The sequence below is a fragment of the Hylobates moloch genome, unplaced genomic scaffold (genome assembly GCF_009828535.3).
Source record: "Hylobates moloch isolate HMO894 unplaced genomic scaffold, HMol_V3 SCAFFOLD_3, whole genome shotgun sequence".
In the NCBI taxonomy this organism is placed as follows: domain Eukaryota; kingdom Metazoa; phylum Chordata; class Mammalia; order Primates; family Hylobatidae; genus Hylobates; species Hylobates moloch.
In genome coordinates, this window is record NW_026652278.1 from 167,931,376 (window position 1) to 167,945,812 (window position 14,437).

Genomic DNA, 14,437 nt, shown 5'->3' on the forward strand with positions numbered 1-14,437 from the left:
TAGTTAAAAATCAAAATGATAGAAAAAGAAAATGAAAAGCAACAAAAGCTGCCCATTACATCATCAGTCAGATATATCTGCAATTAACTGACTGGTATAAATCCTTTCAGAAAATGTATCATATAACCTTCTCAAAAGAGATATAAAATTTAAACAACAGTCTGCTTTGTATATAAATTTAGGATCAAAGATTGATTACTCTTTTTTTTTTTTTTTTTGAGACTGAGTTTCGCTCTTGTTGCCCAGGCTGGAGTGCAATGGCGCAATCTTGGCTCACGGCAACCTCCACCTCCCGGTTTCAAGCAATTCTCCTGCCTCAGTCTCCCGAGTAGCTGGGATTACAGGCATGTGTCACCATGCCCAGCTAATTTTGTATGTTTAGTAGAGATGGGGTTTCTCCACGTTGGTCAAGCTGGTCTCGAACTCCCGACCTCAGGTGATCCACCCGCCTCGGCCTCCCAAAGTGCTGGGATTACAGGCATGAGCCACCGAGCCTGGCTGATGACTCTTTTTCATCTTATGTATTTATTGAATAACATGTATCACAGAGAGTATTCGAATAAATAAAATACAAATTTATTCTTAAATTTAAATATGAATAATATTAATTACATTTACCTGTGAACAATTAAATAGGAAGATTGCATTTAAATGAGTAGGTTATCTGATCAGTAGAGAAGTGAAGTAATACTGCAAATAAAATACAGTAGCCTAAGTACTATTTGTAGGAGAACTAAAGAAGGTAACGAGAGGATAGAACTTTGGTACATGCCCTCATCTGATCACCATAGATCCATGAGAAGCAGTTCTGTGTGCCTGTTCAGGCCTTGCATTTTGGAGCCCGATTTCTTAGGTTCACATTCTAGCTCTGGCATTAACTAGCTGAGAGAATTTGGATGGCAAATATGTTATCAATTTTAAGTAAATTTGAACTTTAGAGACATTTTTTTTTTTTTTTTTCCAAGACAAGTTCTCATTCTCTTGCCCAGGCTAGAGGGTGCAGTGGCAGGATCATGGCTCACTGCAGCCTCAACTTCCCTGGCTCAGTAGAACTTCCCACTCAGCCTTCTGAGTACCTAGAACTACAGGCAGGCACCACCACACTCAGCTAAATTTTTGCATTTTTTTGTAAACTACAGGATTCCATCATGCTGCCCAGGTTGGTTTCAAAATCCTGGGCTCAAGCGATCCACCTGCCTTGGCCTCCCAAAATACTGAGATTATAAGCGTTCAACACTGCACCTGGCCTAGAGAATGCATTGACCTCTCTAAACCTCAGTTTTTCTATCTGTAAAATGAAGTCATTGAGGATAAAACAAGTTATTGATTGCAAAGGAGTTAAAACATTTGCAGATACATAGTAAGCATTAGGCAAACATTATTTTGAAATCAATGGCTTGTGTTACAGTTTATTTTAGAGATGAGGAATTTGAAGCTTAGAGAGCTTGATATTTTCTGTCACTTACCATAGAGGATTATGAAATAAAGCCAATTTTTCAGTCAAATATTATTTTCTTTCCTCAAGTTTAAAAGAATATATATATACTCTGTATTTCTCAAGTAACTAAGTTATTAATTACCTTATTTGTGTCTCTAGCATCACAATAGCAAAGCCATCTAAATAAATAACAGAATGTGAATTTCCATGAAATTGATATGCATTTTTAAATTGTTTTTTTGTTTGTTTGTTTGTTTGTTTTCTCAAATAATTTACCACTTTACCCTAATCCTGACCTGGTTAGATTTTGCCATTTTTTTTAAAATTTGATATTTGTTCATTAAGGATTATTTGGGCATTGCTTTTTAATTTCCAAACCATTGCATTAACATCTGCTTTATCTTGATAGATAAGTGTTTTGTGATCCCTTAAGTTTTGCACCAGAAGAGAGCACTTCACTTGTCTCACCCTAGTTCCAGCCACTGGCAATGGTGAACATAAAGCTGGAAGGACAAAAGGGTTGATTTAAATGGGCCATATTAACTGCACGAAAATGTCTAGGTTTTATCTTAAAAGCAATATAACGAATAAGAGGTAAATTTAATAAGCTTCAATGTTCAAGTGAACTAAGGGGCTAGAGGAGAGCCAACGTGATGCCAATGTTTCTGTTGGGTCAGTTGGATGGAGAATAGTACCATTCTCTAAGAAAGGGAAAACAGGAGGAAGGGTAAGTTAAGAGAGGAAGGCCCGATTATGAGTTAGATGTCAGACTTTGAGCTGTCTTTGTGAAATTCAAATAGAGATGTGCAGAAAGCAGTTGGAAAGCCCAAGTATATTTCAGGTTCAAATGTGAACTCTTTAAGTTGGCATCATTTTTATGTAGAAAAAAATCACCCAGCAAAGTAAAAACAGACAAACAAAAAAAGACAGGATAAAGGCCTCAGCAAAATACTGAGAAAAATAGTAAATGGATCTGAAAGTTTGTCAGAAAGAAATCTGAACAGATAAAGAATAATAATGGTGTTTAGGCCAAGTTGGCAACTTCATTATATCAAATTCCTTAAAAGGAGAGTCAAATAGTTTTGGATTTTCATCTGAGCTCTGCGACCGGTAGTCTGTGTTACCCCTATTAGATGATTTCCTTTGTGTAAGGTTTGGTCTCCTCACCTTGAAACTGGAAATAAAAACAGTACGTATTTGTGGCATAGCTGCAAGAATTTTATGAAATAGAAGGATGCTTAAAACAATATTTGGCACAAAGTAAGTTCTCAAGTATAATCCATTAATAATAATAATTAGAAGGATCATAGGCTCTGAAGCTAGACTGTTTGGTTTAAAACCCCATTCTGTCGATAGCAGAAGTGCTACCTTGAATAAATTGCCTCAGTTTGCTCTGTGGCTCCGTTTGCTCATCAATGAAACAAACGTAATGATATCTAACATATATGCTTTTGCAATGATCAAATGGAGTTAATGCTCATAATCTACTTACTACAGTGTATGCAATAATAATTAATTGTTTATAAAACAATTTTATAGGCAGATCAATTTTAACTTCAATCACTGAACATATGTTGACTTTTTTTATTCTTTACTGTTTTCCTCTTTAAAATTACATTTTAAATAGATTTTTTGCTTATTTTTTGAAAATATTTCTTTTTAAGGGAAGCTCTACATATAAATAAATTCAATGAAGATATGAAAAGTCAAAACAAGTATAAAACATATAAGCAATGCCTTCAAATGCAAGCCATTTTTGGTAGGATTATATTAACAGGCTTATCCTGAACAATTCACAATCTTATTTATCCATAGACAAGTCAGTGCCTGCCTGCTATAGGGGGAATGTCAGGATAACCAGGCATATAAGGTTACTTAGGAGAGTATTATGGAAACACTGTGCTCTGTAGGATCAGGCAAAGAGAAACTCAAATCCTGACTTCTTAAATGCTTGATTTGGTGACATGGGTTAAGTTCCTCAGTGTCATTGAGCTTCTGTTTTTCGTTGTTGTTGTTGTTGGTTTGTTTTTCATCTATAACAAGTACTAGGAGTGTCTTTCTCTGCAAGTCACATTAATAATGAAATGATGTAACAAAATACCTAGCACGTAGTAGGCTTTTCAACAATTGTTCATTTCTGGCTGTCTGCCAGTTGACAGCTATTCCCCCAGAGAAATAGACCCAGTAATACTTCACTTTAAATGACTGCAGAAAATAGAAGCAAGACATAGCAAAAGTAAAACCAGCTACAAATAGCAGAGTTAAATTCCTTAGTGAGAACTACTCACAAACCAAATTTTTATTACATTCAGAAGCCACAATTTAAAATAAGGCTGGATTCTGTCATACCTAATGATATGGTGTAATCATAAAAATGTAATAAATACTATCTAACACAATAATATTTCTTCTATACAATGAATACCTTCATATGTTTTATATTTTGCTAACTATTTTTATATATAGCAATCAAGTGTAATTGAATTTAAACATTAGGATAATAATCCAGAGCGTAGAAGTTGAACAAAAGACCATCAGTTATAGCCTGTAGATGCCAAGGAATATCTCAGATGGATATGGGACCAGACCAGGAGAAACAAACAAACTCAACTCGAAACCGATCCTCATGGAGCAGGGCAATATTCTACTTGGGGATACAGTGTCATCCCAGATAAGAGGCTTTGAAGTCAGAATTAGTTTTTTTTTTAGCACCAAGCACATTGTGAATTCTCAAAACTGCCAAAGAAGCTTGGAATGTTTTTGACCTAACTAATGTGTGTAATCAAATAAAACACCTGTTCACAAACGTGTCAATCTTGCCTTTGCTACTAAGAATTATTTATGAGTGCCTTTGTGAATCTTGATTACACTTTAATTAAAAATGGACACTTCCTTCCAAATTTTACAACTGTTGAAATCTTCTTAAAATACAGAACATTAACCATGTCACTTTTATTGTAATATGAGGTTAGGAATTAACTGGTTTTTCTTGATCTAGTTTTGCCAAATAATACATGAAATTACATGAAATACATTTTTTTAATGAAAGTTATGTAAAAATAAATATGCAATATAATTATGAATATTTGGAAAATGGTAGTAAAGTTTCCTATTGCTATGGTACCTAGTTTTGCTAAACTTTTAAGTATTATATCCCTACATTTAATAATTTATTGACTAAATAAATTCAATATAAATTGAATATTATATTGCAAATATAAATTAAAGCACTAGAATTTTAAATCGGTAAGCACAGGGTTTGGTTTATAGAGAACAAACAAAAATGTATTGACTATTTGAATTCAGCATTTCCTTTAAACAATTTAATGTGTGTGTTCTCTAAAAAAGTGTACTAAATTTAAAAAATAGCATCTGGACCTATTACCAGCATTAAGAAAATATTTCCTTAGACAAATGTCTTATTATCCAACAAAAACCCAATTTTTATACCATTAGATTACAATCTAAAAAATTAACACTTTAACAGAATAAAATAGTTAATCATGCTTTAAGAAATCTTTGGGCACTGGGAATCTGTGGCTCACTGATTTAAGTGGCTAAGACTAACGATTCTAGAAAGCGAACCTTGGTGAATTTAAGAAAAGAACAATTTAAAAAATGAAAATAAAATTATAAGAGATTATTCAAGTATCATTTTTCCTTTAAATGAATGAATCAGAATGAATTCTGGTTTTATCCTTAAATAAATGAATAGTACCCAACAGTAAATAGACTGTATATAAGAATTCCCAAATTTCCAACCCTCTGGAACTCATATTAATATCAGAAAATATTTTTCCAGTCTCATGACTACATTACCTAGCTAAGCAAACTAAAAAAATAAATAAGTAAATTTTTTTATATCTCAGGGCCTTGAGGAGATGCTACAAGTGATGATGGAGGTGATCTAGTACATTACTTATATTTTATCTTAAAGGTAGGAACCCTATTTAAAAAGCAACAAGATTGAGAAGTAAATAATGTGGTGGTTGCCAAGGGAGCCCTGTTACTTATTTTAGTTTTTTTTTTTTAATTATCTGACTATTACAACTAGAAGATTTTGGTCCACTTACTGTAAAATCAAATCCACATTTCCATCATCATACCTGCATTAGTTTTTAGATAAAATTGATATTTAGGGAAAAGTGGAAAGCTAATATTTGTCAACTGGATAGTAACACTCGAACTTGCTTCGGAAATTTACCACTAAATTATTAATTTATTGGGATATGTTGAGTATTAATCTCACCGGGATGTGTAGAAAGTCGCACTACCTGAGGGAAAAGTTTTCACCACCACACTACGCTTTAAAGTTATATTTTTAAACTTAAGATATTAGCTTTCAGAAATGTAAAACATGATAATATTTTTGATCACCAATTTGTGACTTCAAGATCATTTGTTTTTAAAGCATGGGGCACACAAGTGAGGCACTGGCAGACAAGTATTATTTTTGTTTCACAGACTTCTATATAACTAGATAGGATTCTGGCTCTGGTGTCTTAATTGGGCTGATGGAGTTACTCTCTGCGTTGAAAAGATCTAGATATTTATCTTTTAGATAGATACAGTTAAACTTTTTTTAGGCTGGGCACGGTGGCTCATACCTGTAATCTCAACACTTTGGGAGGCCGAGGCAGGCAGATCACAAGGTCAGGAGTTTGAGACCAGTCTGACCAACATGGTGAAACCCCACCTCTACCAAAAATACAAAAATTGGCTGGGCATGGTGGCACAAGCCTGTAATCTCAGCTACTCAGGAGGCTGAGGCAGGAGAATCACTTGAACTCCGGGAGGCAGAGGTTGCAGTGAGCTGGGATTCCACCACTGCACTGCACTCCAGGCAGAGTGACAGAGAGAGACTCTGGCTCAAAAAAAAAAAAAAAAAAAACACTACTTTTTTTAAAACCAATTTTTGCGATCATTTTAAAATCTATTTCCAACGATCATTTTAAAATCTATTTCCAATTTTATATAAATCTCTGATAAGAGTCTGTGTCTTTCTTGTTTTTTTTCACATGAGTCAAACAGGTTTATATTTTCCAAATAAGAAAATGATGTACCTGAGCTTTATAAATGACATCTCCCATGTCATCAATAAAAATGATGCACATCTTATTGTGAATTTATTCAGCAAACAATTCCCAGAAATCACCTTTATTACAGGGAATAAAACAGATGTATAACTCGCTCTTTTGGATGTCATATTTACACAAAGAGGCAACAATGTACTCCCAAGCATAATATTAAAAAAGCATTAGTTTGGTGATGTTTCACTCAATAGATATGATATCTATTGTAAATATATTTTAAAATCCTTCCTATAAATCTTTTTTGTCAAAAATACAAAAGGATCTTAGCATAGATACATGGAAGAAATTCCCAATTCAGCCTAAATCACATTTAAGAAGTTATAACTAACATCCCCTGAACAACAAAATAAGAATAATGAACAAATTCAATCTCTCTGTCTTGTACCTACTTTTTGTAAACTAGTCCATTGTCTGAAATTACCCAGGACATAAATACTATATGTCTTGATCAAACAAAGCTTGATACTCCTTTTCTACTTCAATTAACACAGTATATTTCTTTCTGGAGCTTGAAGAGGGACAAGGCTCAAATTACTGTGAATTCCTCCAGCCCTGTTTCTACTTTGAAGGTCAGTGACAGTTGCTTTTTCTAATCTGAGTATTAAAAAAAAATTGTTTACTTCAACATAGCTAAGTGATGTATCTATGAATGAATGATGTATTATCAGGGACTGGAAAGTATTATTAAATTTACTCCAAGGCCGATCCTTTGATTCCTTGAAGTCTTCTCACCAGTCCAAGTGTAATTCTATAATTCATGTAATTATTTCTAATTTCTTAATGGAAAGAAAATGGTGTCTAGTTTATTCTCAGATGAAACACAATAAATAAATGTAAATATGTGTAATACATATCAGTGGGAGAATATATATGAAATACACATACACACACACACACACACACACACATATATATATGACTATGCTTCTTCTATTGTTCAGCATTTAACTGCATTCATTATGCTCCTATTACATGTGTCCCATCATGTAAAACATAAGAATTTGCAACTGGTGAAGACTTGGAAGAAGGAAGTTAATAGCAGCATGCTATAAAATAAAAGTCATCAAAAATAATAGAGAATAAAGTATGAAAAATGTGATTTATTTAAAGAGAAAGTGGCAGTATCCTTTCATTTTATGCATTTCATGAAAAGATAAAACTAATATATGTAGTTTAGGAGGAGAATATTTACTTCTAGTTGTTATGTAGCAGATCTAAATAGACTAGATACACACATGTGTGTGTATTAAAAATGGTATTGACACAGACAGGAGACAGGGAAATACTGGGTAGAAGAGGGCTATCCCTGGCGAGGGCCACACCCTCAAACCTGGACCCGTGACCTAAAGTGAGAATATGCATTCCTGTTTTCCTGCCCAAATGTTGCCTTTTTCAAAATCACCCTGACCTGCCCCACCCCCCATCCTGTACCTATAAAAACCCCAGGCTCCACTGGAAGAGTGGCAGAGTGGCACAGCAGCAGAGAAGGAGAGAAGAACAGCCAGAAGTCAAAGAGAATCACCTTGACTACAGAGGGATGGCTTGATGGTGGGACCTCGGGAAGAGTTTGGCCGGGGACAGCTGAATTCCAAGGGAAGACCGCCTTTCCACTCCATCTCCTTTCCAGCTCTCCACCCCACTGAGAGCCACTTCCACCACTCAATAAAATCCTCCACATTCACCACCCTTCAATTCATACACATAACCTGATTCTTCCTGGACAACACACAAGGACCCAGGTGCAGGTGCAAGAAACTGCCACACTGGCCCTCCACAGAGCTGTTTAGCACTTAAGCCATCTATGGATGGCAAAGCTAAAAGAACACACTGTAACACATGCCCTCTGGGGCTCTGAGGGTCGTGGGCAACCCCTAGATGCTGCCATGAGCCCACACAGAGTTCTGCTTCTGCTGGTTGCCCAGAAGCACTTGTCCCAGCCTCTGCACCCAATCACCTGAGTGGCCCCCTTCCCACAAGGGGTTGAGAGCTGCGAGCTGAGTAAATGAGCTAACCCCTTCAGGAGTCCTACAAAAGGGTCAAGGGAACTATCCCGTTTTGGTATTTCACTTTTAAAATAAATTCAACTTCTTGTTACATTATTACTGTAACTTAGCACTTATTTGCTAAGCGCATTACAACGTTACTGTGTTAAGAATAAAAACTAATTGGCCGGGCGCATTGGCTCACGCCTATAATCCCAGCACTTTGGGAGGCCGAGGGCAGATCAACTGAGGTCAGGAGTTCGAGACCAGCCTGGCCAAACTGGCGAAACTCCTTCTCTACTAAACATACAAAACTTAGACGGGAGCAGCGGCAGGCACCTGTAATCCCAGCTACTTGGGAGGCTAAGGCAGGAGGATCACTTGAACCCAGGAGGCAGAGGTTTCAGTGAGCTGAGATCCCACCATTGCTCTCCAGCCTGGGCAACAGAGCAAGACTTCATCTCAAAAAAAAAAAAAAAGAAAAAACTAATTGTGAGTTTTACCCTCTTGAATGGTTCCAAAGCTGCATAGATTATGAACCTATAGATTTGAACTGCATAGATTATCTATTCAGCTGATATATAAAAATCAATCATGTCCTCTAGTAGAATATTAGAACAGACATTTCCTTTTATGGGGGAATTTCTATTGTATTGTTTTAAAAATAATTCAAGTATGATTAATTTATTTTAATTCATAAATATGGAACAATCATTTAAATAGTCAACAGGGCATTTCTGGTCCTCAGCTTGATTATTTTCACAATTATGTAAACAAAACATTAAGGGCAGTAGGAAGCAGGAATAAAGTGGGGATGGTTAATGGGTACAAAAAGCAGTTCAAAGGAATTAGATCTAGTGTTCTGTAGCACAAACATAATTTATTGTAGATTTCAGAATAACTAAAACAGTGGAGTTGAAATGTTCCTAACACAAGGAAATTATAAATGCTTGAGGTGATGAATGCCCCCTCAATTATCCCAATTTGATCGTTACAAAATGTTCTCTCATTTTCAACCAACTCAAGCTTCCTCGGTGTGCTCCCTCCACTTCTATACATCCTTTCCTGTATCCAAATGATTTACAGACTTCCCCCCATGCTCTCCCTGTTTCCTGAAAATAACTTTATTATTAAATAGATCTTACCATTGTCATCTTTATTTGTGTCCCTCCACACTTCGAGATGACTTATTATCATTATCATATCTTCTGGTGTCCAGCACACTCTGACACACAGCTAGTAAGCCACCAATAAATAAATGGTTGCAGCTTTTTAAAAATCAGTGAAATACAGACAGAAATACAGCAAGAGCTTCAGAGGGGGCAGGCACCTGACATAACACTGGGTGAGTTTCCTGCAATGAGTGGATGATATTAAGCAGTAGTAAATCAATAACTGCATGACAAAAACCAACATCCAATAGGCTCTTCTGTAATAATATTGTCTACCAGGTGTGTACACAGGTTTTGTGACTGCTGAAGCTTATATGGGGGAGTGGACTCTTTAAGAATAATCATCCAAAATTATGAATAGGAGAACTCCAAGGCCTTCCCAGGAAGGGTTCCTGCAGTGGTCCCTAAAGCCTAAGCTTTGTAACTTCATATAATCTGCTCCAGGTATGGGTCAGGTTTCCAAAGAGGGTGGATGTTTTGCTATAGTTGTACTAGAAACAGTTTACTTCCAGTGGAATGTATGATCCTAACTGGAGAGATTTGAAGGCAAATATGAATAAGCAAGACAAACAGAAAGGAAATAATCTGAAGAAAGCTTCCATTCTTAAATATAGTAGTGAATGGAAAGAAAAGGATCTGAAAGGAAGTTTAATGTAGTTTGAGAAAAAAATTTCCTATTCACTATCTGTGTAACCTGAGGCCATTTAATTAACCTCTCTCAGGCTTTATTAACATAATCACAATGTCAAGTAACACATAGCATTTTCTGTGCCAAGTACTATTCTAATCACATTCTAACATACAGTAATACATGTAACTTCCACAGAATAATTACACTATTTTACCCCCATTTTACAACGGAAGAAACTGAGGCATGTGGACTTCAGTCATTTGCTGATGTATACACCCAGTGAGTGGCAGAGTCCAGATTCAAATCCCGGTTTCCGTCCGCTCCAGAGCCCGCTTCCCCACACACACAATCACCTTCATCCCTAAAAGCAGGGGAGAGCTATGATGAGTTACTGTCATGGGCACTGTTTACTTTGTGCATTCTAGTTTCTCCCTCAGGTGTGGATCCCTAGGAACAGAGTCAGAAACAATGATTCAGGAGCACATGGTTTATTAAGTGCACTTTCTTCAGGGAAAATCTGTGAGATGGTGAGGAAGGTCAGCTGGATGAAGGGATAGAGTAAAGGTGCGGGCTCAGGTCCCAGGCAAAGTGTAGCCTTCCCCTGAACCATAGGCAGCTCTGGAGCACAGATTATCCTCACAGAATTAACTGCCCCTCCCAACCCACCTCTGCACCTCTGGGCGAGGGAGAAAGGCTTGCTTTCTTGTATTTTTTTTTTTTTTTAACAGGCTTATCAGTACATCATAGGCTTAGGTTGGCTACCTGGTCCAAGAGCAATAGAAGAGCAGAGTCTGCAACCTCCCAGCACAAGTCTCTTGAGAATGTGGGCAGTGAGTTTTTACTACCCAATGCTCACGGCACCTGGAAGAAGGGGATCTGGGTGGATTCTCATTGCATCTAAAACAGTTCTTAATGCATGATGGTTACTCGATAAACAGTCATGTGTCACAGAGCAACAACTTGATAAACAGACCTCATGTACCTTGGTGTTTCAAAAGACTATAAAGAAGCTGCCCTATACAGGTCTACTATTTTTATCTTTCATATAGTATCTTTACTATATCTTTTCTATATTTAGACACACCAATGCTTACCATCTTGTTCAAATTTTCTGCAGTATTCAGCTCAGTAACATGCTACACAGGATTGTAGCCTAGCAGAAACAGGCTGTACCACATAGTCCAGGTGTGTGGCAGGCTGTAATGTCTAGGTTTGTCTAAGTACACACTATGAAGTTCCCACAACAAAACTGCCCAATGACGCATTTCTCATAACTCATCCCCGTTGTTAAGTGACATGTGACTGTATTTGGTATCATTTATTGGTCATAGTTGTTAAAGAGTAAAAGGAGAAGCAAAATCCTATGTTTTCAATTTTGGCTAAATATGTTACAATGTTGAATAAACACAAAGATTAATCAAATTGAGGATTTTAGCCAATACTGAGTGGAGAGGGCTACGCATGATATGTTCCCAAAGATATTAAGATGTACAAATTACAGTGGGTATTCTGGCTGCCTAAACATAGGATGTATACTAGTGATCTTAATTCATAGATTTTGGAGTTTGTGTAGTTTATTCTCTACCAGTTCACTGCATTTAAATAAGGTGATAAAAGCACTGTGGCTTTCATATAAAACATCCTAGATATGCTTTAGTTACAATACAAAAAAATCAGTAGGTGATTTAGGTTCGTAAACTAGGAAAGAAGGAAGAGATAATAGTTTACCAAATATCTCTTCACCGATCAGTCAAAAAAGTAAATTGACAGAGCTTTGAGTCTCCTAAAGAATAGATTGTCACAGGCATTTTTTTAGAGTGACATAAATACTTCTGACTAAAGAGTAAGACTCCTCCAAGCTCTGTTGAGGTTGATACATTCTCTAGTGCATCCAAGAGATGTAGCTATTATACACAAAGGAGTGGGTACAGGGTAAGACGTATTTTTATGTCTCTACCTAGGACAAAGAGTCAAGGGAAATCAAACTGATGAGTATTAGTGGATATAGAAAAGACTCAGAGGCAATGCTTAGATGTGGTAGCTCCATGTAACAGAGTGCTGGCATTTGCAGCTTGCCATTTGAGGAGCCTGTGGATGGCCCTGGACAGCAGTTGATAGGAAAGGTATAGAGAATATTGCCCACTGTTCTCATGATAACAGCCCGAGTTTTCTGATGCACAAGACCGTAATCCAATAACTACAGTACTTGAAACCACAGGAAAATTGCAAACTATCAGCTATAATGACCAAAAGATTATAAAAACAAACTAATCAGATCTTTCTAGTTGAAATTCACGTCAGGTGTACACTTTTTTTATACGTGCTGAATTCATAAAATATCCATTTTTATGTTATTTCACTTCTTAAAAGCATACTAATTGATAACTCACTGATTGCAATTTTTATAACTTAAACACCTCATGCATTCAAAATGGGCACAGACTCAGTGAAATTACTCACTCCCACTCAATAAAAAATTCTTTCAAATTTTCAGAATATTTTACAACAGAATTAAAATAAAAACCCAGCACACAAGTCACCCTTCACATTTTAGAATTAACCTAATTAGTACCAGGGGGAGCACCTTACTCTTTTGACTGACTGGCGAACAGATAATTTGGTGAACTGTTATCTCTTCCTTCCTAGGACCAGGGGGAACACCCTAAAAGTCAAACCACTTTCAATGTTTTGTTTTTAGAAATTGATTTATGTCTGTATGAGACCAGAATATTAGTTAATTGAAAAAGTATAAACAAATTACGTTTCATAGGGAATATTCCTTTTTCATATTTTTTAACCTACTGGAATAAAGTTTATGTCCAGACATTTTCAGGAGATTCCACAATAAATTCAAAATATTGGGTTTTTTACGTATCACAAAATCTATCTCTCTGTTGAATGTTATCAATAATTAAAGATTCAATTGAATTCTCAGAAGTTAAAAAAATAACAAATGCCGACGTATACATAATAGTTGATCTTAGATGAATGCATTGCTAAGAGGAAAACCTTGGACAAATTAAATTTAACAGTTTAATGGAGCAAAGAATGATTTGCTAATCAGGCAGCCCCTGAACCAGAATAGGGTCAGAGACTCTAGTGCTACCATGTGGTAGAAGAAAATTTAGGACAGAAAAACAGAAGTGACATGCAGAAAATAGAAGTGAGGTTCAGAAAGAGCCAGACTGACTACAGCCTGGCATTTGCCATATTTAAAGATGGCTTTAACATTTGGCCGCCTTTGGCTAAAACTCGATGATTGGCACAAGGCTATGTACAGCCTGTTTACACATCCAGTTACGTTAGAGGTCACTATATACAGAGAAACCTTTAAAATATGCAAAGAGGCAGCTTTAGACCAAACTTCATGCAGCACATCTGAATAAATATATGTGGTTTGGTAAACCACTAGAGCTCTCATTTGATGTCCTTGCAACTCAAGAGACCCTGTAGCTTTCAAATGTTAATATTCCTCAGTGTTGACTAAGGGAATCTTAACCCTGTGCATTTAGAAGCTGTAATACTCTTTGAATATTTGCTATGTGTTTTGCCTTTTGGCAGGTGCAGGATATTAAAAAAAAAAAAAATCCAGGCACTTGAAATAAGAAATCTATAAATTTATTGGAGAGAAAAACACATGGTGTTAACAAAAGACCATGAGATCTGCAGAAGAAAAAGGGAAAGATTTCTTTTCTTTTTTTTTTTTTTTTGTGGGGGGACAGAGTCTCACTTTGTCACTGGGCTAGAGTGCAGTGGCGCAATCTCCGCTCACTGCAACCTCTGCCTCCCTGGTTCAAGCGATTCTTCTGCCTCAGCCTCCTGAGTAGCTGGGATTACAGGCACTCGCCACCACACCCAGCTAATTTTTGTATTTTTAGTAGAGACAGGGTTTCACCATGTTGGCCAGGATAATCTCAATCTCCTGACCTCATGATCCACCCGCCTAGGCCTCCCAAAGTGCTGGGATTACAGGCGTGAGCCACCACGCCCGGCCAGAGAGTTTTATTTTCTATAAGCAATCTTCAGACTGGGGAGACAAATATATTATATATATTATATATAATAATATATAATATGTATAATATAATTCCTCAGTTTATATATACTATAATTATATATAA

At 36.4% G+C, this 14,437-nt stretch overlaps 1 protein-coding gene across 2 annotated transcripts in view; it reads left to right on the plus strand.

Annotated features, from left to right (window-relative positions):
- LOC131382992 (U3 small nucleolar RNA-associated protein 18 homolog) overlaps window positions 1-14,437 on the plus strand; it is a 175,650-nt gene that overhangs the window by 160,255 nt on the left and 958 nt on the right. The gene's annotated exons all lie outside the window — the stretch shown is intronic.